The sequence below is a fragment of the Electrona antarctica genome (genome assembly GCF_951216825.1).
Source record: "Electrona antarctica genome assembly, chromosome: 23".
Classification (NCBI taxonomy): domain Eukaryota; kingdom Metazoa; phylum Chordata; class Actinopteri; order Myctophiformes; family Myctophidae; genus Electrona; species Electrona antarctica.
In genome coordinates this window covers 38716421-38740800 of record NC_136804.1, presented here as the reverse complement: position 1 = coordinate 38740800, position 24380 = coordinate 38716421, and the positions used below count along the sequence as shown (strand labels likewise).

The 24380-nt window shown below is 45.0% G+C and overlaps 1 protein-coding gene and 1 long non-coding RNA gene across 7 annotated transcripts in view; one reads left to right on the top strand and one right to left on the bottom strand.

Annotated features, from left to right (window-relative positions):
• The window catches only part of LOC306916647, a 571903-nt gene that overhangs the window by 128004 nt on the left and 419519 nt on the right, over positions 1–24380 (bottom strand). The window lies entirely within an intron of this gene.
• LOC306916639 (chloride anion exchanger-like) overlaps positions 6658–24380 on the top strand; it is an 82043-nt gene continuing 64320 nt past the window's right edge. The window contains exons 1-5 of one of the 6 annotated variants that reach the window (XM_079494611.1): positions 6658–6764; positions 7379–7480; positions 8549–8712; positions 17694–17762; positions 20587–20651. The gene's annotated coding sequence lies outside the window, so the exon portion shown is untranslated. Of the gene's footprint in view, positions 6919–7378; positions 7489–8548; positions 8713–17693; positions 17763–20586; positions 20652–24380 lie in introns of all 6 variants that reach the window. The other 5 variants (XM_079494608.1, XM_079494609.1, XM_079494607.1 and 2 more) reach the window with 5 other exon arrangements.

Sequence of the window (24380 nt, the reverse complement as noted above, 5' to 3'; positions counted from 1 at the left end):
CTGCCTTCGGCCCCATAGAGCCCAGCCCAGGAGGGGAGGTCTGGCCTGCCTTCGGCCCCATAGAGCCCAGCCCAGGAGGGGAGGTCTGGCCTGCCTTCGGTCCCATAGAGCCCAGCCTAATCCGAGGAATGGCGGTTTGCGTTGCTCTGCCTAACCTCCACTCCCCCATGAAAGGCCTGCCAATAAGAGCACCGTCATACGGAGTGTTCCTGTTTGAGCTTAACATTAACAATAAGTAGAAAAGAAACAAGAAAGGGCTCTTTACAATAAAAAGGCCTGAAGACAAATTAAATCTAAAATCGTCTGATTGAAGTCTAGACATGCAGGCAGTGACGTAGAGTCTGTGGGGGCCGGGGGGGCCAGGGCCCCCATGAGGAATTGGACCAGGGATCTCGGCCCCCATGAGGAATTGGACCTGAATATATATTCGCCTCGGTTCGTCCCGTTTGTGCCGCATCAGGTCGCACAATTCTCGTCTTGCAGACTTTGTATGTAATCGCGCCGCTCTAACCATCCAAGTCTGGCACCTTAACACGTCTGTTTTCCTCACTGCTGTCCGGGGCGGGGGGGATGGGGGGTGGACCGCGTTGCGTGTCCCCTGCAGATCAGGCATTGAAATGCTAATCTGGGTGCTTAACCTGCCAGGTAGGTGGAGGGGGGGAGCTGCGGGGGGGCACGGGCCCCCATGAGGATTATGAAAACTATTCGTCCCTGCATGCAGGTATAGCCTACCTATAGCCTATGCTCTGGTCCATAGCTCTAATGCCCAACGGCAGCAAAGGGCATTAGGGCTATATGGACCAGATCCTACCTATAGCCTATAATCTATATTATATCATTTATATCCTTGTGTGTGTGTGTGTGTGTGTGTGTGTGTGTGTGTGTGTGTATATATATATATATATATATATATATATATATATATACACACACACACACACACATGCTATTATACAGTGTTTTCTCTACAAACAATGCAATGACCCGACACGTTTCAGCGTAAAAAGCACAACACGTACAGGTTAATGACTGTAATAACAACAACAACAACAACAACAACAACAACAACAACAACATGCATCATCAAAGTTGCATCTTTCTTTCCAGACCAGACGATATAAGTCCTTTAATTCTCAGCTAAATGTTTATACAGTCTTTGATGATCTATAGCAGGCCTAGCTGCTGCTGCATCGGGATTTACTCCAATAATCTAACAATAATAATAATAATAGTACAGGCTATAATAACATTTCTACGTGCAGCGATGGATCGGATGGTTTATGTTATGATCGGATCATTCTATATGTGAACAGCAGCCTCGCCCCTACATCCATCCATCCCTCCCTCCTCCGTCTACTCATACCGGCTCCCGAGGACCCGAGCCCGCCCCGTACGGGAGTCTGCAGGCTCTGGTACTATCACCACACGTACCGAGCCCTCCCGAGGACCCGAGCCCATACGGGAGTCAGGTTGTGGTAGCTCAGGTCCATAGCTCGCTATAGGGCTGGTACCGCCGTGTCTAGGTAGCCTACTCACCACACGGAACCCACGGGAGTCAGGTTGTGGTGGTACCGGCGCTGTGTGACTGTCTGTGTCTATAGTAGGCTATATCTACTCACCACACGGAGCCGTAGGCTCCCGAGCCCACGGGAGTCAGGTTCTGGTACCGCTCGGGAACCTCCCACACGGTCTTGTTGAGCTCCTGGCGGTAATAGCCCGGTCTGGCGGACATGATCTGATCTAACCCCGGAATGATGCAGCAGATACGATCAGATCTCTGTCTGTCTCTATCTGATCAGAAGGCAAGGCAGCCGGTCTGTCTGGGCTGCACACACACACACACACACACACACACACACACACACGCACACGCGCGCACACACACACACACGCGCACACGCGCACACGCACACACGCACACACCACTACTATACGATAGCCTCGGTCCCAGCCTTAACTCGTCTGCCAAGAGAAAACAGAAAACACGGACTGACTGTAATGCATGATGCACGATTCACCCTGCTGGCTGGCTGGGCAGGGCAGCCGGTGTGTCTGTCTCTCTCTCTCTCTCTCTCTCTCTCTCTCTCTCTCTCTCTCTCTCAAAACAACAACTTTTGCCACTATAATCCAGTGGCGTATCCAGGAATTACGTTTTGGGCAGGCAAGATCATGTGTTAATTGTCGTCTCCCCGCTGCGCACAATCGTAGCACTAAAGGTTTTCAAAGAGATATACCTGCCAGACGAGTAGGATACAAAGGCTGAAAGGCATGCATTTACATTCCAATGGGTGATTGAGGGTCGCGCTCTACCGCAACGGCCAAACAGCTGTCCACTAATAGTTCTCATGTCTTGTTTTTGTCTTCTTTTTTTTCTCATTGTATGGATTATAGTATAATTGTTGTTGTTACGTTGTAATGTATAAATGTAGAGTCTTGTAGACTATTGAGTGTCCATGAAAACGTCTATTAAAAAATAAAAAATAAAATAAAATTGTAAATTGATTGATTGATTGATTGAAGAATTTATTAACAGTTTGCAGAATTACAGTACATTTCAAGCACAAACTCAATACAAAGGCTGTTAACTGTGAGTGGACGACCCAATTAAGCATTACACTTGTTTCCAATAGGGTCCACCATGTTCAAATCATCAAAACATTTAGAGACGTACAAATAGACCCTTCTATAGACAGAACAGGAATTCATCAAAAAGGAGGTAAAAAGGGAAAAGAAATATATACAGTGAGGGGGAAAAAAAGGGGGGGGGGCGGGGGGGGGGGATTCAGATTTTACGGGGGCCAGTTTCGAATTGCAGCCATCCGTAGGTGCCCTTTGAGAGCGGTTTTGAAGGAGTCAAGGGATTCGCATGTCTTAATGACAGTTGGTAGGTAAATAAATAAATGAGAAACCAAACTGTAGTTAAAGTGTCAGTGTGTGATCCAACGTTAAACCGACTGACTTCTGTTCCACTGCAGCAGCTGTTGCCATTATCCATGCATAATTTTCATTTGACCAACAACAACAACAAACTCGTTCTAAATGTTCTCCTTTGACAAACAACATTGATTCTAAATGTTCTCCTTTGACAAACAACATTGATTCTAAATGTTCTAATATGATAAATATAATAAACATGAAATAAACATGGGGCGAGATATCCACGCTGTGGGGCGAGATAGCCACGGCTTGGGGCGAGCCGTCTTCACTTTTCGCGGGGGCGAGTTGGCAAAGGGGCGAGATGACCTGTTACCCAGCAGCGCCATCTGGTTGACGTCTCCTGTTGGTACAGGGACACGGAATTGGTCCAATTCTAAACATCTTCTTTACAAACATTGCAACAAAGCTGGTTAACAAACTGCCCTCCCACTCTGGGCGCTTTGGCTTAGAGCACATCAAAGCCTTCTACAAAAACCGAGTGTTTGTAAAGATGATTTTTAAGCTGACAATGGTTGGTAACAACTGAGGAGGTACTTAAAAGACTGAGTGTTAGAATGATGGCTATGGTGATTAGACTCTGACTGCTTGTGAGCATGCACGGCTGCGCAGGTATCTTGTGTATGAAGGTTGATTAGTATCACTCATTCATCTCCAACTCGGCGTCAGGAGCACTCGGTGTTCAGTAGCACTGATTTATGAAACAACACACAGATGTAAAGGGTGTTCAGTAGCACTGATTTATGAAACAACACACAGACGTAAAGGGTGTTCAGTAGCACTGATTTATGAAACAACACACAGATGTAAAGGGTGTTCAGTAGCACTGATTTATGAAACAACACACAGATGTAAAGGGTGTTCAATAGCACTGATTTATGAAACAACACACAGATGTAAAGGGTGTTCAATAGCACTGATTTATGCCCCATCAAAAACCTCAAAAATGGAGTTATGAGGTTTCCTCCCGACAGCAACGAGTTAGGCTCCTTCTCTGTATGAATGAACTCTGGGAAATGCAACAAAGATGAGCTCCAGACACAGAGTGATATTAATGGGATATCAACCAACGAGGCACGTTGGCGGACTGCGGAGAGGATAGAAGATTAGGTTAAATATGAGAAGCTTATCCCGTTTAGACCTGATGTGACGCATCTGTGTCGCCTCATAGCTTTTAACCAACGTACTTTAAACTTTATTTTAAACTTTAGCTGTTGAAAAACAGCAGATCTACAAGCTCTTAGCGCGGCACCGAGTGCCGCGCTAAGAGCTTGTAGATCTGCTGTTTGTTTTGTTTTTTTATTGTGAAAACGTGTGCACATCTTTGAATATATATATATTCTTTCCCAGCGAACGTTTTTAACTTCAAATCTTTGCTTCGAGGGGGTCGTCCCTGGAACAAGATACTTTGAGATGGGGGGGTCGGCAACCGGGGCTCCTTGAAATGGAAAGGTTTGAGAACCAACTGACATAGAAACATAGGTTTTTCAAAAAAAAAACTGTCAGGATTTAGAAGATATTATTGTAAAATCTGGTCTCGGGTCTAAATGGATTACAGTAATTGCAGATCATTGCTTATCGGCGAACAGGCTAGGATTTATTGTGAGTCATATTAGTGCATAATAAACAACATGAAAGCAGGAATATTCATTTGGTTTGCTGCCTGCAATGCTACACACCAAAGCAAAATGTTAAAGTCAAATCAACAAACACCATGTCAAACTTTAATGAAAATACAAAACAAATGTGTTTAGCTAATGATGAGCTAATTATGCTTAGATATGCTATTGTAGAAGCACAAATAACACAGTGTGAGGTCGCTACACTATCCTCCATAGAGCCTGCTTTTACTGTAGAAATATTGGATTTGATTCGATTTGATTTGATTTAGGAAGCACAATTTAAAAACAATACAAAAGGGAGACAGTCAGACAGATCATATAATATGAAAAGGAAAGTGCCAGGAGGAGGCAAGAAGCCCAAACAAAACATTTAAAGACATGAGTTGAAAACAATATTCATATATATATATATACATACGCTATTGTGCTGAATAGAAGACTAGGTTTTTTCCAATTAAAAAAATGTGGTCTTATTATAATCGTGGACTAGAGACTATTTGACATTCAAAGTTCTTTTTCCACAAAACAGTCTTGAAAAATAGAAATGTCTTATAATCACAACCGTCTTATATTCGGCACAATACGGGATTATTTACAATGGATAGTTTAACCTTTTTTGCATGCACCTCCTGGTACCACAGCACCTCAAAGGCCCTTAAAACCAGGCTCCAGACTTCCCAAAACAAACTGGTCAGGCTCCTACTTGACCTAGCCCCCCGAACCCACCTCACCCCTGCCCACTTCGACAGGCTGGAATGGCTTAGATACCCATGTACCTGTCTAGATACTTCCTTAATGTTAACGAAGTCCACACCCACAACACCAGGGGGAGTGCAACGAACCATGTACAACCCAGATTCGGCACAAACAAGGGACTAAATTCTTTTCGCTCCTATGCCACCAAAATGTGGAACGCCCTACCAACAGTCATTAAGACATGCGAATCCCTTGACTCCTTCAAAACCGCTCTCAAAGGGCACCTACGGATGGCTGCAATTCGAAACTGGCCCCCGTAAAATCTGAATCCCCCCCCCACCGCCCCCCCCCCCCCCCCCCTTTTCCCCTCACTGTATATGTTTCTTTTCCCTTTTTACCTCCATTATGATGAATTCCTGTACTGTTCTTTGTCTATATAGAAGTGTCTATTTGTACGTCTCTAAATGTTTTGATGATTTGAACATGGTGGACCCTATTGGAAACAAGTGTAATGCTTAATTGGGTCGTCCACTCACAGTTAACAGCCTTTGTATTGAGTTTGTGCTTGAAATGTACTGTAATTCTGCAAACTGTTAATAAATTCTTCAATCAATCAATCAATCAATCAAAAACCCATTTTGACCTGAGATCAGATTCTAAAAATGTCTTCTACATCCTGACAGTTTTCTGAAAAAGCTATGTTTCTATGTCAGTCGTCAGTCATTTTTCAAAAATAGCAGACCTACAAGCTCGTAGCGCGCCACTCGGTGGCGCGCTATGAGCTTGTAGATCTGCTATTTTTCAATAGCCAAAGCATAACATAATGCTAACACCAAAATGGGTTTAATAGAAGAAAAGAAAACATCTTGAATAAAACATTATCAAAAATCGATTGCCAAAATAGATGGCATATATAAGCTTCTATTATGTTAAAAAAAATAGATAGATAGATAGATAGATAGATATAGTTTTATATATAAGGTGGACATCACATGTGTTCATCCGCAAATATAGTTTTGTGTGGTCATTTTCAGCATCAGCCTCTAAAACGTACTAGGCCTGTAACTGTAGCCTCCTCAGTCCATTAGATGGCAGTGTTGGCACACTGAACACCACCACATCGGGATAAGACTTGTTAAAGACTTTCAAAGACAGTATTATAAAGTGCTGTCACTGTTTTATTAATCTGAGTTCCCAGAAGTTTTCGCCACCAGGACTGTTTTATTGATGTCATTTAATCCGTTTCCTTGAGTCCTGTTCCAGGTGGATGTCAGGCCGTTTATATGGGCGAAGATACGACGCAGTATTAAATAAAACTTGAACGCTCCAAAGATCCATGTAAAACTGTGTAAAAAAAAAAGACTTGTAAAGAGGAACGGAACCTTTGTTTGTAGCAGGTGTTTCCCGACGCTCCCCCCCGGCCCCCCCTCAGAGGAAAACAATAATAACAACTTCTATCTCCTACAGTATTAATGAAAGGTTTAATGTTTATGTGAAGAGTAAGAGACGGTGGTGGGTTTTAACGAAGACTTTTACTGTTTAATGTGGAGTTTATTGAATTGAAGGAAGAACCGTAGAATTTACAACACAGAAACATATGCTTGTTGTTGTTAATTACATTCATTCCAACTCGAACAACACATTTCCAACGTTGGTTTAATACTTGGTTAGTTTCTTGACAGATACATTATTGGTGAAGGGTTTTGTAAACGTTGTTTATACGGTCATTTTAGTTTTATTTCATTATATACTTTGGTGGTGCTGAACAACATTTGCATTATAATATGTTTTGTATTGATACTAGGCCTATACTCTCTTTATATTTATTGCAAACGTATACATTGTGTTTGAATGCATGCAAGTATTATTATCAAAATGTACATATTAAGTACCAAAAGTAAAAGTACTCATTATGCAGAATACGTACCATTTCAAGTTTTTAAATGTATAAAAAATCTTTTGAAAATAGCAGATCTAGAAGCTTGTGAGCTTGTAGATCGGCTATTTCAAATGGCATAGGGCTGAGGTGCATGGTTACCGCATGTTTTGTAATAATAATCACAATCTACAAAGTAACTATGGTTACTTGCGCCACTGAAAAGTCTGCCATTCATTTTCCCCATCAGAGATTTACAGACATGGGGACAGCCTGGAGAAAATGGCCCAGGACCGGCGGGATGTCTGGAGAGCTCTTGTTCGTGGCCTATGCCCAAAGTTGGGCTATAGGCGTAAGTAAGTAAGAGATTTACACAAATATTTATAAGCCTATAATCAAACCATCTAGGATTCTAGTGAATCATGAGCATAAATCCTTTGATAATTGTGAAGGGAAAAAAAAGAAAACGCTAAACAGCATATTTATTAAATCGGTTCCTGTCGGGAGGAAACCTCATAACTCCATTTTTGACGTTTTTGATTCTTTTTTGTATAAATCAGTGCTATTGAACACCTTTTACGTCTGTGAGTTGTTTCATAAATCAGTGCTATTGAACACCCTTTACGTCTGTGAGTTGTTTCATAAATCAGTGCTATTGAACACCCTTTACGTCTGTGTGTTGTTTCATAAATCAGTGCTACTGAACACCCTTTATGTCTGTGTGTTGTTTCATAAATCAGTGCTATTGAACACCCTTTACGTCTGTGTGTTGTTTCATAAATCAGTGCTATTGAACACCCTTTACGTCTGTGTGTTGTTTCATAAATCAGTGCTATTGAACACCCTTTACGTCTGTGTGTTGTTTCATAAATCAGTGCTATTGAACACCCTTTACGTCTGTGTGTTGTTTTCGAAAATATTGAACCAATGGAAAGTAGTAAAAAGTGCTTTGGACAAAACCTCTTAACTCCAACTCAAAATGTCTGCTAAAGCAGCTAACTCCACCACCTCTCCCCCTCCCATGGAAGTAATTGACAATATATAAAGTCACAACACCAACTTTGATGAGGCTGTATTGCTTTGTTTTAAAAATATAAGGTTTTCTTAATTTCCCGAAACAATTAACATTTTGGAGTTATGAGGTTTCCTCCCGACAGCAGAGATATCATAATATAATAAATATCACAGAATCAAAGGTTTTATAGTTCCGATTCACCAGGACCCTGCATGGCTTGATTCAAGCTATAGGCTTAAAATAATTGATATGAATATTTGATATAAATCTGAATATAAATCTAATCTAATAAATAATTGATGTGAATATTTGATATAAATCTGAATATTTGATATAAATCTGAATATTTGGGTTGAAAAAAATGAATGGCAGATTTTTCAGTGTTTTTTTTCTGCTCTATTGTAGGAGTGCAGCACAAGAACCGATGGAGAACTCTTTGAAGAACCTGACCGACCGACAGAAGTCCAGATGTTATTCTTCTTTAAAGAACCTGACCGACCGACCGACGGGCGACAGAAGTCCAGGGGAGTTCGGAAGTGAACCGCATGGCAAACGCGATCAGACGAAAGGTCAGAGGTCACCGAACGGGGCGGGGCGGTGCAGGTATACCGATGAAGGCCCGTCGGCCACGTGGGCGGGACGTCGGGTGGTCCGGACCTGAGTACACATATACTGTACCGTGTCAGAGAAGGATTATGTATATATGTGTTGTTCACATGGGGGCAAATCCACCTTTAGCTAAGACCCGGCCTCGCCCACTTAGCCACTCCCACTCATTCATTCCAATGTAAATATCATGGACTTTACACATTAAATACTGGTTCATTTTTGGAACCTAGACCTTCAAAATCTCTTCCAAATCCGTCAACAAGGCCTGCCATATGCAGTGGAAAAATATAGTGCGTGGCATTTCTTTTTTAAAACAATGTTTTATAATATATTTAAACTATTGGTGGAGAGGTTTGTCTAACTAACCCATGTTAGGCTTAGCTGTGATTGGACCATAGCAGTTTGGGGAGGGGCTTAGCTATAGGTCAATTATTGTGTCACTGTTTATGCTGTTGTAGCCGTTTGCTATTGTTTTTGTGTGTAATTAGTGGTTCACCTAATTATCAACGGTTCACCTAAAGTGGACATTCAGTCGTGAACATGTTTGCTCGTAAACGCACGCACGCACGCACGCACGCACGCACGCACGCACGCACGCACGCACGCACGCACGCACGCACTCACACAGCGGAACCTAGGGGTGGTCGGTCCCTTCTGTTTCCTCTGTCAGGGTGGAACCCCCCCCCCCCCCCCCACCCCCATAAGAATTCACACACAGGACTGTAGGATCAAAAGGGGAACAGGGCTGTAGGAAAAATACTTTCACATTCTTAGTGGCTGTTTGTTATTAATTATTATTATTATTATTATTCATATTCTGGCATGTTCATTGTTTAGAATCCGATGAAGACGTGATGCGAGGGCTTTTTGGCGGCACATTTTGATTTTAGTTTTAGTCGTAGTCTCTTGAATAGCTTTCATTTCGTTTTTAGTCACATTTTAGTCACCCTGGAATGTTTTTCTGTTTGTCTAGATTTTAGTCGACTAAATCTACGGTTGATTTAGTCGACTACAATGTATTTTGGCGGGCTTTGATGCCGTCGTAATGGCAGATTACTATTTTCAGCAACCAAGTGTAAAAGGACTTGTGTCTTTACTGGATCTCTTCTCCACTAGTCCATTTTAGTCTAGTTTTTATTTGTTGACGAAATTGTCCATAATAATAGTTAATAGTTTTAGTCATCATGGCTTAGTTTCCATTTAGTTTCCGTTTAGTTTTCGTCAGTGAAAAAAGGTAGTCGACGGACATCTTTCGTCATAGTTCTAGTCGACGAAAACAACAGTGATGTGAGGACCCCTCCAGGGACCACAACAATGCCAGGTAGGCCAGGATTTACCAAACCTCAAGGACCCCCAAAGCGGACTGACCTCATGCTTCCTTCAATGCATGAGGAGTCCAAGCTGCTTCTTTTCACCTGACAGGGTGGTAGTTTCCCCGGCCGGACGTAGCACGTGGAAGGAACACGTTATTCCGACCAGTTCCTTTCCCCTCCATCAGGCGCCCCGGCTGGCCAGGGGGAGGCAGTCTAGAGACCAGGATTAACATCTGCTACATCTTAATGTACGAGAAGTCTACACAATTAGAGAATGTAGAAGAATTGTTATTTTGATCAGTGTTCGCCCGCTATCTCTCCTAATGGTACCAACATCAACATTGACCGCATGGAATTGTGGCCATCTGGTTAGGATGCCTCTCGGGCGTCTCTCTAGGGGAGGTCCTCGAGGCTCGTCCCACTGGGAGGAGACCCTGGGGCAGACCAAGGATCACGTCCCACTGGGAGGAGACCCCGGGGCAGACCAAGGATCACGTCCCACTGGGAGGAGACCCCGGGGCAGACCAAGGATCACGTCCCACTGGGAGGAGACCCCGGGGCAGACCAAGGATCACGTCCCACTGGGAGGAGACCCCGGGGCAAACCAAGGATCACGTCCCACTGGGAGGAGACCCCGGGGCAGACCAAGGATCACGTCCCACTGGGAGGAGACCCCGGGGCAGACCAAGGATCACGTCCCACTGGGAGGAGACCCCGGGGCAGACCAAGGATCACGTCCCACTGGGAGGAGACCCCGGGGCAGACCAAGGATCACGTCCCACTGGGAGGAGACCCCGGGGCAGACCAAGGATCACGTCCCACTGGGAGGAGACCCCGGGGCAGACCAAGGATCACGTCCCACTGGGAGGAGACCCCCGGGGCAGACCAAGGATCAAGTCCCACTGGGAGGAGACCCCGGGGCAGACCAAGGATCACGTCCCACTGGGAGGAGACCCCGGGGCAGACCAAGGATCACGTCCCACTGGGAGGAGACCCCGGGGCAAACCAAGGATCACGTCCCACTGAGAGGATTCCCCGGGGCAGACCAAGGATCACGTCCCACTGGGAGGAGACCCCGGGGCAGACCAAGGATCACGTCCCACTGGGAGGAGACCCCGGGGCAGACCAAGGATCACGTCCCACTGGGAGGAGACCCCGGGGCAGACCAAGGATCACGTCCCACTGGGAGGAGACCCCGGGGCAAACCAAGGATCACGTCCCACTGGGAGGAGACCCCGGGGCAGACCAAGGATCACGTCCCACTGGGAGGAGACCCCGGGGCAGACCAAGGATCACGTCCCACTGGGAGGAGACCCCGGGGCAGACCAAGGATCACGTCCCACTGGGAGGAGACCCCGGGGCAGACCAAGGATCACGTCCCACTGGGAGGAGACCCCGGGGCAGACCAAGGATCACGTCCCACTGGGAGGAGACCCCGGGGCAGACCAAGGATCACGTCCCACTGGGAGGAGACCCCCGGGGCAGACCAAGGATCAAGTCCCACTGGGAGGAGACCCCGGGGCAGACCAAGGATCACGTCCCACTGGGAGGAGACCCCGGGGCAGACCAAGGATCACGTCCCACTGGGAGGAGACCCCGGGGCAAACCAAGGATCACGTCCCACTGAGAGGATTCCCCGGGGCAGACCAAGGATCACGTCCCACTGGGAGGAGACCCCGGGGCAGACCAAGGATCACGTCCCACTGGGAGGAGACCCCGGGGCAGACCAAGGATCACGTCCCACTGGGAGGAGACCCCGGGGCAGACCAAGGATCACGTCCCACTGGGAGGAGACCAAGGATCAGTTGGAGGAAACACATCGACTCACTGGCCTTGGAACGTCTCGGGATCCCCCCAGGAGGAAGTCACTAATGTTGCTCTGGAGGAGAGGGAAGTCTGGGAGCTCTCTGGTGGACTGAGCGGTTGCCCCCTGCGACCCGACTACGGATAAGCGGTTGAAGATGGATGGACGTGGATGAAAGGCAGTGGCTTAGCGGACAGGGGGGTGGGCTGGGGGGGGGGGGGGGGGGGGGGGTGGTTGTTGTCAACGTGGCGCCAGGCAGCGTCGTGGTGACATTTAACAACAATACACCTGATTGTAGACGAGCTCAGCTTGTGATCCTCTCACTGAGACTCACACAGACAGACGCTCTCATTCACCTTGGATACGGGCCCTTTATAATGTACCCCGTAAGGGTCCATTTGGTTACATTTGTAGTACGTGCACTTTCAGAGTTATAAAGGAACACCCGAGTATTTTATTGTACTCTCTCGAGTGAAATGGATTTGCTGGTGTCGGGTTTGGACCACCATCATGAAATGTGGTTCTGCGTTGGAACTAGAGATGTCCCGATACTGTATCGTATCGGAAAAGTCAAATCGGGTCGTATTGGTTTTCGGCGAATATGCCAGTCTAACCACCGATCCGGGGTAATATAAGGGGTTGACACTGTGGCAGGTAAATAAAATATTAGGGCATGTGGAGTTTGCTTTGGAGTTTCCCAAACTGCAAGTGCACTTTTGAGTGAGGAGTCTGCTATAAACAACACAAGATCAAATAAGTAATTTTCTTTTTATTAATATTATAAATAGTATTCTCTGGTATAGGTATTCGGTATCGGCTAACACAGAAATTGTGGTATCGGGACATCAGACATGTCTGTCTGTCTGTCTGTCTGTCTGTCTGCCTGCCTGTCTGTCTGCCTGCCTGTCTGTCTGCCTGCCTAGTGCCTGCCTGCCTGCCTAGTGCCTGCCTGCCTGCCTGCCTGCCTGCCTGCCTGCCTGCCTGCCTGCCTGCCTGCCTAGTGTCTGTCTGTCTGTCTGTCTGTGTCTGTCTGTCTGTCTGTCTGTCTGCCTGCCTGCCTGCCTAGTGCCTGCCTGCCTGCCTGCCTGCCTGCCTGCCTGCCTAGTGTCTGTCTGTCTGTCTGTCTGTCTGTCTGTCTGTCTGTCTGTCTGTCTCTCAGACGGCGCCAGTATTGTCCGCGGCATTCCCAGAGGGTCCGAGCACTTCCTGCTTCCTGTCCCGCCCACTTCTGAACACACACACACACACACACACACACACACACACACGTTTGTTGTGTTGTTGTTGTTTTTTCTTTTTTCATTGAGCCGTTCCTTATTGTCATCATGGCTCAGTCAGGCAGCAGCAGCAGCAGCAGCAGCAGCAGCAGCAGCGGGCTGCGTTCTACGTCAACATCGGTTGTGTGACCATACTGTACATACAGAGGTGGGAGAATAACTCAAACGCTGTACTGAAGTAGAAGTATCCATCCATCCATCCATCTTCAACCGCTTATCCGTAGTCGGGTCGCGGGAGCAACAGCTCCACCAGACCACCACAGCTCCAGACTTCCCTCTCCAGAGCAACATTAGTGACTTCCTCCTGGGGGATCCCGAGACGTTCCAAGGCCAGTGAGTCCATGTGTTTCCTACAACTGCGCCTTGGTCTGCCTCTAATTGTCCCATTTCAAATATCATTTAACTGATAAACATGGATTTTGGAGTGCACTCCAATTAGTTTCCTCTAGTCTACTGACTTACTATGTGGTATCTTTGCGGTTATTGGACGTTTTAATGGGTTTTAATTAATTCATTAGATCAATAAATTATTTGATTGTTATTCTATCACGAGATTAAGAGGTAAGACTTGAAGTAGAGTCACTGCCTCTTCGCCTGGAAAGGAGCCAGCTTAGGTAGGTTCTGGCATCTGGTTAGGATGCCTCGGGCGTCTCCCTAGGGAGGTCCTCGAGGCACGTCCCACTGACCAGTGGGACCAGATGGATTATATCTCCACTGGGAGGAGCCCCTCGGGGCAGACCAAGGACCAGATGGATTATATCTCCACTGGGAGGAGACCCCGACCAAGGACCAGATGGAGGAAACACGTCGACTCACTGGCCTTGGAACGCCTCGGGATCCCCCAGGAGGAAGTCGCTAATGTTGCTCTGGAGAAGGAAGGAGTCTGGGAGCTCTCTGGTGGAGCTGTTGCCCCCCGCGACCCGACTACGGATAAGCGGTTGTAGATGGATGGATGGAAGAGTGGATAAAAGTTGACTATTATAATGTGATGCATCATGTTGCAAAGTTCATTAATTTCAAAATAAAGGCTGCATTATTTACATTAGTCCTTTTCTTTCCCGACACACGGTGTGTGAACGTGTTAATCTTTCCTTTTCGTCCTTCCACAGTCCGGCGTGTTCCTCCTGCATGCTCGGAAACATAACCTGGGACAGACCTTTACCGCAACGTGAAGGAAACATAACCTGGGACAGACCTTTACCGCAACGTGAAGGAAGCATAACCTGGGACAGACCTTTACCTCAACATGAAGGAAGCATAACCTGGGACAGACCTTTACCGCAACGTGAAGGAAACATAACCTGGGACAGACCTTTACCGCAACGTGAAGGAAACATAACCTGGGACAGACCTTTACCGCAACGTGAAGGAAACATAACCTGGGACAGACCTTTACCAACGTGAAGGAAACATAACCTGGGACAGACCTTTACCGCAACATGAAGGAAACATAACCTGGGACAGACCTTTACCACAACGTGAAGGAAACATAACCTGGGACAGACCTTTACCGCAACGTGAAGGAAACATAACCTGGGACAGACCTTTACCGCAACGTGAAGGAAACATAACCTGGGACAGAACTTTACCGCAACATGAAGGAAACATAACCTGGGACAGAACTTTACCAACGTGAAGGAAACATAACCTTGGGACAGACCTTTACAGCAACGTGAAGGAAACATAACCTGGGACAGAACTTTACCTCAACGTGAAGGAAACATAACCTGGGACAGACCTTTACCGCAACATGAAGGAAACATAACCTGGGACAGACCTTTACCTCAACGTGAAGGAAACATAACCTGGGACAGACCTTTACCGCAACGTGAAGGAAACATAACCTGGGACAGACATTTACCGCAACGTGAAGGAAACATAACCTGGGACAGACCTTTACCGCAACGTGAAGGAAACATAACCTGGGACAGACCTTTACGGCAACGTGAAGGAAACATAACCTGGGACAGACCTTTACCGCAACATGAAGGAAACATAACCTGGGACAGAACTTTACCAACGTGAAGGAAACATAACCTGGGACAGACCTTTACAGCAACGTGAAGGAAACATAACCTGGGACAGACCTTTACCGCAACATGAAGGAAACATAACCTGGGACAGACCTTTACCTCAACGTGAAGGAAACATAACCTGGGACAGACCTTTACCTCAACGTGAAGGAAACATAACCTGGGACAGACCTTTACCAACGTGAAGGAAACATAACCTGGGACAGACCTTTACCGCAACGTGAAGGAAACATAACCTGGGACAGACATTTACCGCAACGTGAAGGAAACATAACCTGGGACAGACCTTTACCGCAACGTGAAGGAAACATAACCTGGGACAGAACTTTACCACAACGTGAAGGAAACATAACCTGGGACAGACCTTTACCGCAACGTGAAGGAAACATAACCTGGGACAGACCTTTACCGCAACGTGAAGGAAACATAACCTGGGACAGACCTTTACCGCAACGTGAAGGAAACATAACCTGGGACAGACCTTTACCGCAACGTGAAGGAAACATAACCTTGGGACAGACCTTTACCACAACGTGAAGGAAACATAACCTTGGGACAGACCTTTACCGCAACGTGAAGGAAACATAACCTGGGACAGATCTTTACCGCAACGTGAAGGAAACATAACCTGGGACAGATCTTTACCGCAACGTGAAGGAAACATAACCTGGGACAGACCTTTACCGCAACATGAAGGAAACATAACCTGGGACAGACCTTTACCGCAACGTGAAGGACTTAAGGAAGAGAATGTAAGGCTGCACACGTTTATTTTCAAACACGATTCTTTGATATAATTTTGATAGCGTACGGCACGGGAGGTAAGACGCATGGATGTCGTGAAGGCCTTATTCATGAACTCACTGAGACCTGAGACCAGATTCTAGGTGAGGAGGAGGTAATAAGACTCAAACTGTTTCATGTCGCCGACCCTCATCTCTAAATGTTTTAATTGTTTAAAACCCATTTTGACCTGAAAAATCTTCTGAAAGAATATACATTCAAAGATTTGTGCCGCATTTTTACGATTTTTCAAAAAATAACAGACCTACAAGCTCTGAGCTATGAGCTTGTAGATCTTGTAGATCTGCTATTTTTCAATGGCTAAAGTATAACATAATGCTTAAAACACCAAAAGGGGTTCCCACCCAGAATGGGTTAAGTGCAGGTCACACCCACCAGTTCACTTCATGGGAAAAGGCTCGCTCTTCTTATATAGTTCCAGGCGTGTGCTGGGTGCGCGCAGGCCTTCGTCAGTGTCAAAATTGCCACATTTTGACACTGACGAAGGCCTGCGCGCCGAAACGCGTTTGTCTGTCTGGTATGACTGCTGCTGCGGAGCACTATCATCATTAAACAAAGACTCTTACTCCACTGAGTGCGGATTTTATTCATTTTCCACACCCACCAGTTGTCACGGTCCGTGACATGACATGACATGACATGGCAACCTGAATATATATCAGACCTTCTGGAAGCACACGTGCCGGTCCGCTGCTTGAGGTCCCCCAACTTAGCCCTGCTAGTGGTCCCTAAAACTAATCTGGTAAATGGTAAATGGTGCATTTATATAGAGCCTTTATCCAAGGCGCTTTACAGAGATTGTGCATTACATTCACCCATTCACACACACATTCACACACCGATGGCAGCGGAAACCATGCAAGGCACCAACCTGCACATCAGGAGCAATTAGGGGTTCAGTGTCTTGCTCAAGGACACTTCGACAGTAACTCTGGGGGAGCCCGGGTTCGAACTGGCGACCTTACGGTTACCATCCAGACACTCTACCCCTGAGCCACCGCCGCCGGTGGCGGTGGCTGGTGACCAAGGGTGAAATTCTGCAGCACTATTGCCGCAGCACTTGCTGTAGTACTTGCCGTAGTACTTGCCGTAGTACTTGCCGTAGCACTTGCCGTATTACTTGCCGTAGTACTTGCCGTAGCACTTGCCGTAGCACTTGCCGTAGTACTTGCCGTAGTACTTGCCGTAGCACTTTCCTTAGCACTTGCCGTAGCACTTGCCGTAGCACTTGTCGTAGCACTTGCCGTAGCACTTGCCGTAGTACTTGCCGTAGTACTTGCCGTAGTGCTTGCCCTGGCCTCGACCTCCTACAGGCGTATGCACAGGCTCAACTTATGTAATTTAAATAACACTTTATGTAGACATAACACTCTATAGTGTATACACTTATAGTTTCCTTAGATATTCCACTGTTAGGTTCTTAATCTTACGTAGGATTCATGATGACTTCTTTATGTTTTGATGTTATTACCATGTTCTTTTTTGCTCTGGATTAAGAGCGTCTGCTAAATGCCCAAATTGTAAATTGGCCAATGAAAACACACGGGACTGCGTTGCCGGCGGGGTGACAGCCAATGAAAACACACTTGTTGGCGGGGTGAGGGCTGTCACTCAACAACCGGCACGGCGGGTTTCTGTCTGTCAGCGTGACGTTAATGTCCCGTTCATTCATTAGGCTGTCTTTGTTCCTCTTCTTGTCTTTTTGGACAGGTTTCAAAGAGCCCCGCCCCCTTCCAGCCAGGAAGATGACCATATTTAGAGCTATGACATCCAGCAGAGGTGAGGGTAAAACATATCTGTCTCTTATAATTGCAGGCCTGATACATCTTGTAATAATAGTTTAACCCATTTTGGGAGGGAACCCCTTTTGGTGTTTTAAAGCATTATGTTATACTTTAGCTATTGAAAAATAGCAGATCTACAAGCTCATAGCGCGGCACTCGGTGCTTGTAGTTCTGCTATTTTTGAAAAAGCGCGAAAATGTGCCTCAAATCTTTGAATATATATTAGTGAACATTTTAACTCAAAGCTTTGCTTCTGGGGGGGGGGGGGGGGGTCCCTAACCTGACTCCGCCAGATGGGGCAGCAGAGAGTACACTGCGTTCCCCCCTCCTGCTCCCATCTGGGAACTCTCAGGCAGACTAGATGCTCCGGCCACCAAACGGCCTGGCCAATCAGCGGCAGCTAGAGGCGGGATCAAGGCATACACAGTGCTGCATTGTGTATCGGATGGGGGTCGGCGGCCAATTACATATAATATTTGATGTGCGTGATAAAGTGTCTGATAGATGCCGGCCCTAAATGGTTACTTTCCACCACTGTGCGCGTCCACACGGCCATGGATGATCTGCATTAGAAACACTTCATTTCCCAGGGGTCCCCTGGGGGAGGCAGCGGCTATGGGATCCTAGTGGTGGTCCCCAGGGTGGAGGGGACGACCACCTGGGATGACCCAGGACCCTGTGTGAACCTGGGAGAGAGAGAGAGAGAGAGAGAGAGAGGGGGAGAGAGGGGGAGAGAGAGAGAGAGAGGCGGGACACCGAACCAGACCGAAACAAAGACGGTGGAGGCGAAAGCGAGACAGACGGGACCGGTTGTGAGACAGGACGGTAGGTTGTGAGACAGGCGGGTAGGTAGGCGACAGTTAGCGTTCGACGAATGGCGGCTTAGGTTCCTCCTGTGTGTGCAGGGAGGGCGTCAGGACATAGACAACGAAACGAACGCACTCAAAGACGCCATCACTTTAAGCCAGGCTTGCGTCGCATGTAGAGCAGAGCATAACAGAGAAGGGAATACTATGGCCATACAGTAATTACACCAGATTTCTAGAGCCATAATGCAAACAACCAACTGTTTAAGTGCCGGCGCTATGAGCTTGTAGATCTGCTATTTTAGGAAAAAAATCGTGAAAATGTGGCGCAAATCGTTGAATATATATTCTTTCACGGCGAATGTTTTTAACTCGTATCTTTGCTTTTGGGAGATCCCTGGAACAACATACGTTCAGATGGGGGTCCGTTCATATAATATTTGCGGGAAATGGTTTGAGAATCACTGATCTAGAAACAACAATATTTCTCAGAAAAACTAGATTTTAGAAGACATTTGTAGACCCATGCAGGTCTCAATGGGTTAATAATAGATTGTGACAATAACATTATGCAATCATTTAAAAAAAATATTCTGTCCAATGAAAAACGTGCCGTTAACTGTGTTGCATGATGTACTAGCATTGAATATACTACCGTTGATTGGCTGTCGTCCGGACCAGATTTACACAAAGGAAACTTGTACGTCGAGTCCCGTGTAAAAAATGCTGAAGGTCTGAGCTGACAGCGACGTGTTTGCTTTGCTCTCGAGCGTGATGCGCGCACACACACACACACACGCACACACACACACATACACATACACACACACACACGCACACAGCACCGCGCCACAACATTAACCCGTTTAGCACGGGAACGCATAGGTGCCGTTGTTTTAAACTTTAGGCTGTTGAAAAATAGCAGATCTACAAACTCATATTTTATTTTTTTAGAAAAACCGTGGACTGGGTGAAAAAATGGGTTACAAAATCGTGAAAAAAGTAGAAGTAGAAAGATTGTGAAAATGTGGTGCAAATATTTGAATATATATTCTTTCAGGGTGAATGTTTTTTATTTAACTCAAATCTTTGCTTCTGGGTGTGTGTGTGGGGGGGGGGGGTCCCTGGAACAACATGTTTTCAGTTCTAGGGTGACCAGACCATGTTCAGTTGAGGGTCTGACAGTCATATAATATTTTGGAGGGTCCTTGAGATAAAATAGTTTGAGGGTTTTTCAAGAAGACATTTTTGTAGAATCTGGTCCTCAGGTCTAGATGGATTAATCACAGGCCGGCTTTACTTTCCCACACGGCCTGCAGGGACCACCTGGTTCCCAGGGGAAGCCCTCCAGGGACCCCCTGATACTCTGGGGGGGGGGGGGGGGGGGGGGGTTGGGGGGGGGGGACAGGCTCGTGCACACATAGTCATCAAAGGGGGCTCGGTCGAGCCCCGTGCACTTTTTTACCCCGTCTGTAAAAACAACTGTCCTCTAGTCCAGACCATTTTCCTACAGGGTGAAATAAATGCAAATCCCAACTCCTCTCAATGTACGTACCCGAGAATTAATTAGCTTTTTTCCTGAACTCTCTCTGATCTTGAGAACGCAGCATTTCGCGTCGAAATAATTTGTTTTTCATAAATCCATGTCGTCGCCGCATCTCCAGTATAGGCAGTAGTTTTGATGAATTGAACAAGGTGGACCCTCTTGTAAAAAAAAGTGTAATGCTTAATTGGGTCGTCCACTCACAGTTGACAGTCTTTGTATTGAGTTGTGCTTGAAATGTACTGTAATTCTGCATACTGTTAATAAATATTTGAGTCAATCAATCAAAGCCAACTGGGGTGCGGTCGGTCGGTCGCGCCGGGAAAATAGCCGATCTACAAGCTCTCAACGCGTCGCGACGCGTTGAGAGCTTGTAGATCGGCTATTTTCTTCCAAAAAGTGCATGCATGCCCTCTTACGGAACGTATCTGCCCCTGCCTCCCGTAACTCTCTCTCTCTGCACGTGTCAGCAGGGGAAGTCCTCCTGGATGAATGACTGAGTCCACATCGAGCCAGAAGGCACGCTGACTGCAGGGTGAGTTGCTTTCTTTGGTTACTTTGATTTACTTTTTTTTCTCCTTTTTTTTGCCAGTTTCCTGCAAGGTTCAAAAGGTTGTACTTTAAATTGTTCCATCTTGTGTACATGTAGGTGCATAATAATACAACTTTATTGTTCCATCTTGTGTACATGTAGGTGCATAAGAATACAACTTTATTGTTCCATCTTGTGTACATGTAGGTGCATAAGAATACAACTTTATTGTTCCATCTTGTGTACATGTAGGTGCATAAGAATACAACTTTATTGTTCCATCTTGTGTACATGTAGGTGCATAAGATTACAACTTTATTGTTCCATCTTGTGTACATGTAGGTGCATAAGAATACAACTTTATTGTTCCATCTTGTGTACATGTAGGTGCATAAGAATACAACTTTATTGTTCCATCTTGTGTACATGTAGGTGCATAAGATTACAACTTTATTGTTCCATCTTGTGTACATGTAGGTGCATAAGAATACAACTTTATTGTTCCATCTTGTGTACATGTAGGTGCATAAGAATACAACTTTATTGTTCCATCTTGTGTACATGTAGGTGCATAAGAATACAACTTTATTGTTCCATCTTGTGTACATGTAGGTGCATAAGAATACAACTTTATTGTTCCATCTTGTGTACATGTAGGTGCATAAGATTACAACTTTATTGTTCCATCTTGTGTACATGTAGGTACATTAGAATACAACTTTATTGTTCCATCTTGTGTACATGTAGGTGCATTAGAATACAACTTTATTGTTCCATCTTGTGTACATGTAGGTGCATTAGAATACAACTTTATTGTTCCATCTTGTGTACATGTAGGTGCATAAGAATACAACTTTATTGTTCCATCTTGTGTACATGTAGGTGCATTAGAATACAACTTTATTGTTCCATCTTGTGTACATGTAGGTGCATAAGAATACAACTTTATTGTTCCATCTTGTGTACATGTAGGTGCATAAGAATACAACTTTATTGTTCCATCTTGTGTACATGTAGGTGCATTAGAATACAACTTTATTGTTCCATCTTGTGTACATGTAGGTGCATAAGAATACAACTTTATTGTTCCATCTTGTGTACATGTAGGTGCATAAGATTACAACTTTATTGTTCCATCTTGTGTACATGTAGGTACATTAGAATACAACTTTATTGTTCCATCTTGTGTACATGTAGGTGCATTAGAATACAACTTTATTGTTCCATCTTGTGTACATGTAGGTGCATAAGAATACAACTTTATTGTTCCATCTTGTGTACATGTAGGTGCATTAGAATACAACTTTATTGTTCCATCTTGTGTACATGTAGGTGCATTAGAATACAACTTTATTGTTCCATCTTGTGTACATGTAGGTGCATAAGAATACAACTTTATTGTTCCATCTTGTGTACATGTAGGTGCATTAGAATACAACTTTATTGTTCCATCTTGTGTACATGTAGGTGCATAAGAATACAACTTTATTGTTCCATCTTGTGTACATGTAGGTGCATTAGAATACAACTTTATTGTTCCATCTTGTGTACATGTAGGTACATAAGAATACAACTTTATTGTTCCATCTTGTGTACATGTAGGTGCATTAGAATACAACTTTATTGTTCCATCTTGTGTACATGTAGGAGCATAAGAATACAACTTTATTGTTCCATCTTGTGTACATGTAGGTACATAAGAATACAACTTTATTGTTCCATCTTGTGTACATGTAGGTGCATTAGAATACAACTTTATTGTTCCATCTTGTGTACATGTAGGAGCATAAGAATACAACTTTATTGTTCCATCTTGTGTACATGTAGGTGCATAAGATTACAACTTTATTGTTCCATCTTGTGTACATGTAGGTGCATAAGATTACAACTTTATTGTTCCATCTTGTGTACATGTAGGTGCATAAGAATACAACTGTATTGTTCCATCTTGTGTACATGTAGGTGCATAAGAATACAACTGTATTGTTCCATCTTGTGTACATGTAGGTGCATAAGAATACAACTTTATTGTTCCATCTTGTGTACATGTAGGAGCATAAGAATACAACTTTATTGTTCCATCTTGTGTACATGTAGGTGCATAAGATTACAACTTTATTGTTCCATCTTGTGTACATGTAGGTGCATAAGATTACAACTTTATTGTTCCATCTTGTGTACATGTAGGTGCATAAGAATACAACTGTATTGTTCCATCTTGTGTACATGTAGGTGCATAAGAATACAACTGTATTGTTCCATCTTGTGTACATGTAGGTGCATAAGAATACAACTTTATTGTTCCATCTTGTGTACATGTGCATAAGAGTTCTTCAGACAGTGCAGCAGCATACATAGATAATGTTTTTTGAGTGGTGCAACCACTCCCTTACGGAGCTATGTGTGTGGGTGGCTGGCTAGTGGCTGGCTGGCTGGGTGGCTGGCTGGGTGCGTCTGAGCACGAAAACAGCATGGTTGTTTTTCACCACCTGTGCGCAACCTAACACACACAAACACACACGCACGTATTAACTGTATATATGATGATTTCAGGTGTGCCAGTACAGTACAGTACAGTGACAGTACAGTACTGTACAGTAGAGGGTACAGTAGAGGGACCGCCACATGGTAACTGTCATTTCTCAACTGTTTCGGACACGGGGCGGCTCGCCGGCATCCTGGGTGCGTTCCTGTGGGTCTGGAACTCCCCCCCCCCCCCCCCCCCCCCATCGGGAACCCCCACACGGAGTTGCACCACTCACTTCACACAGGTGTGATTTTATTTTGCTGGTGCAAAACGATGAAATAATCTGTATTATTTTGGGACCGTTCCGATAGCGATATGGACCATTCTGATTATGCTACCGATTAATCGTCCATGCCTAATTTGTTAGCTTTCTGTGTGAACACCTGATGTTCTGGGTTAATTCGACAGTGGTGGAGAAAAGTACTCAAAGTTTTTTACTTATTAAGGAAAAGTACTAATATCTGCAATATCTATAACTACTCCTGTTACAAGTAAAACTCCAGAATTCAAAATGTGCTTCAGTACAAGTACAAAAGTATCGGCATCAAGATGTACTTTTAAAGTACCAAAAATAGAAAGTACACATTATGCAGGATGTCCCAAGTTTTTTCAAATCTTTTGAAAATAGCCGATCTACAAGCTCACAATGCGTCGCGATGCGACGCATTGTGAGCTTGTAGATCGGCTGTTTTCAAATGGCCGCAATGTATACAGTATACACTATAGAGCGTTGCGGACCTTTTAAGTGTCGTACGAAGCCAACTCTTGTCGTGACAAATCATGACAACAAACAAAATTCTTCGGGTTGAACAAATAATTAGAAAGAAGAAGAAAACGGCAGGTTACAACACTTTTATTTGTTGTTTTTTCTTCTTTGTAATTATTTGTTTGGTCCAAAATATTGTGTTTGTTGTCATGATTTGTCACGACAAGAGTTGGCTTCGTACGACGCTTAAAAGGTCTTTAAATAAATAGGTTTTGAAATGTCTATGGGAAAAATGCATTGGAAACTATTTCCTGGGCCTGGCGTCGTCATGAAAGGGGGCGGGACTGGGCCTGGCGTCGTCATGAAAGGGGGCGGGGCTGCGACGCTCTATAGGGGCCGAAGTGGTAAATCATGTATGTTTTGTAATAATAATCAGAATCTCCAAAGTAACTAAAGTGTAATTGTTTAATTGTAGTGGAGTAAAAGTACGATATTTGCC